We start from the raw sequence: 2,754 nt of genomic DNA, 5'->3' as shown, positions 1-2,754 counted from the left end.
TGGAGGGGATTTTCCTACCTCGCTCCAAGTGGGCAACAAAAAACCCTCCACAAAATACCCCCAAACCTTTGATTCCTGTCCTCCCACCTCTCCCTCCCTCCCCTTTCTCGCTTGCTCCGTCCCGCTGCCACCCAAAGTGCTCACCTCTCCTACACGCATCCCGTTTGATTTGGTAACTTCCCGTCATGAGAGCCGAAGGGAGAGGAAAGTGCTTTATATTCTCTATAATCTGCTCCTTAAGCCTTGGGAATTTAACAAGCCTGAGTGGATAAAGGACAAAGTTTGGGGGTTTGGGTTTGGGTTTTTTTTTTATTTTTTTGTACCGTGCAGTGAAGGTTTGGTTTTGCCGGGAAGAAATGGGGGAAAAAAAGGAAATGATTCCAGGTAGGTTATTTCCATCGCTCTTTGGCGTCCGTGGCGTGGGGAGCAGGAAGGGAAGAAAGGCTCCTTTTTTTTTTTTTTTTTTTGATCTTTGCTTTTCCCTTGCAAAAGCAACTTGGGAGCCTGCGTGGGGTTGGGTTGAGCGCTCGCTTGGGGCACCGAGCTCCAAAGCTCACCCCAAAAATATAAATGGGTGAGGATCTGTATCAGCTTCCACTGCTCCCTAGCAGCAAGGAAGCAGAAAAGATGATATTTGGAAGGAGAAAAGTCTCCCAGACCTGGGGGTTTCTTGAACGGGAATGGAGCATCTAATCCCATGGGATGTGCACCCCAGTCGCCTCTTTTTTTGTTGGGAGAAGGATCCCTGAGCCATGAAACCCCAGGGAAAGGCTGTTGCATATTCAGAAGGACCACGACAGCGGATGGTTAATGTGCCGGAGCCTTAAATAAGGCTTAGTCCTGCTGCCCAGGCGGATTGCAACCCCCCGTCCCCCATTTTATCACCTTTTTTTATTGTACCTAAAGCCAAAGCAGGGGGTTTGGGGTTGGAAAATCACGGCGGGGTGAGGTTTTCCAGCCGGATCAAAGCTGGGGTGTGAAGGGCTCTGTGCCCCTCAAATCAGCGCAACCGGTGCGTCCTGGCCGATGCCCCACGGCGGCGTAGGCTCTCGCATACCTAAAATTATCCTATATTATGGCCAGTGTTAATGCTGAGCTAATTCTGCAGCCGTGGGCTCCGTTCAGAGCCAGGCTGGAATCACGGTGGAGCTTTGATGGGTGTAAAGCAGGAATTGCAGCTGAGTGGTTTCCCATTGTAAAAGCTGGTTCAGGGAGGTGCAGATCCGCTCTGGGCACCCGTTGACTTGTGTCTTGCAAGAAAATAGATGCCAATTTTGGGGTGGGTCTGGGGGTTTGGGGCAGTGTCGCTGCAGTAGTTTCTCTTGCGTTGCCCGGAGGTGCCGAGCCCTAGACGCCGCTATCCTCCCCAGCGAATACCTGCTGCTTCCCAGGATTAATTTAGGTGCTGGATCAAATTTGCAGGAAGGGGGTGGGGAAAAAAAAAAAATCACCGAGAGCTGGGTTGTAACCAGCTGCCGGGCTGGGTGCTTTCCCAGGCACGAAAGGGTCCTCCAGGTGAAAAAAAAAATCTGAATTTTGGCTGCGCAGCAAAGCCCCAGCACTGTTGGTTTAGCAACCAGTCCCTTTGTTCGGGTCAGCGAGTGGCAGGGGGCAGAGGCAGCTGCTGGCTGGAAGCACGCGTTATGCATCGAGAGATGGGTTCATTCTTTAAACTTTAAGCTAAAAAACACCCCTAAAAGCTCTCCGTGTGCATGATTTCCTTTATCTTTTGTGGCTTCCAGTGGTTAAAGCGTGTGACAGCCCCGACATCCTGAAACAAGTCGCTAGGGTGACCTTTGCTGGGGACATCGTTGCGTTTACAGTGAATTTGGGGGGTTTGCAGGGAATTTAAGGGCTCTGGGGCAAAGCAGACGGCGTGAGGCCGGGGGGGGGTTGCAGGTATTGCCCCGATTTCCTCCCCTCTTACGCGAACAGCACTTAGGCTTAAAGAGCCTGAAGCCCTCCAGGCATGTAGCCCAGCTCTAAAATTAACAGGAATATTAATAATCATAATAACGAAGCTTATGGAAGTGGAAGGAGGACTTGACAACAGGGCTTTAGTCCTGGCGGTGGGGCTTAAAGGGCTTAAGTGGTTAAGCAGGCTCAGCCCAAGTGCAAGGGACATCCTATTCTTTCACAGCCACCGCCACTTGGGTTTTGTCTGCTGTGGTGGGAGGACAGGGCAATATTTCTAGTTTTAACTCAGTTTGCCCACAGCAAATTTAATTACCTGCTTTTTTGGGTACCCTATCACCCGACTTTCTTATTCCCAGGGTTGAGAACAGGAGGATTCTGCTAACAAAGATATTTTCTGAGCTGGATTAACTCCTGCTGTATTAGGAGAGGGCTAAGACCCAAGATTTTATTAAAAATACACCATTTTCACAGAGCCTGGCTGACTTTAACCTCTTGTTTGAATAACGAGGCAACTGGGGAGCAGTCCCATCCATTAGTAATTATTATTATATTATTAATCCATTATTAACATGGAGACGCGGCACTTCAGGCCGTGGTTTAGTAGGCATGAGGGTGTTGGGTTGACGCTTGGACTTGATGATCTTGGAGGTCTTGTCCAACCTTAACAATTCGATGATTCTACCCGTGCCGCCTCCAGCTGTTTGATTCCTCCCCGCAACCCAAATGACGAGGCTTTGCTAGAAAAGCACACCAAGAAAGACGTTGGGTTGCTGGAGCATGTCCAGAGGAGAGCCACAAAGCTGGGGAGGGGTCTGGAGCACAAGGCTTACGAGGAGC

The sequence above is a fragment of the Egretta garzetta genome, unplaced genomic scaffold (assembly GCF_000687185.1).
Source record: "Egretta garzetta isolate BGI_Z169 unplaced genomic scaffold, ASM68718v1 scaffold238, whole genome shotgun sequence".
In the NCBI taxonomy this organism is placed as follows: domain Eukaryota; kingdom Metazoa; phylum Chordata; class Aves; order Pelecaniformes; family Ardeidae; genus Egretta; species Egretta garzetta.
The sequence above is the reverse complement of the archived record's forward strand: the minus strand, read 5'-3'. Positions refer to the sequence as shown.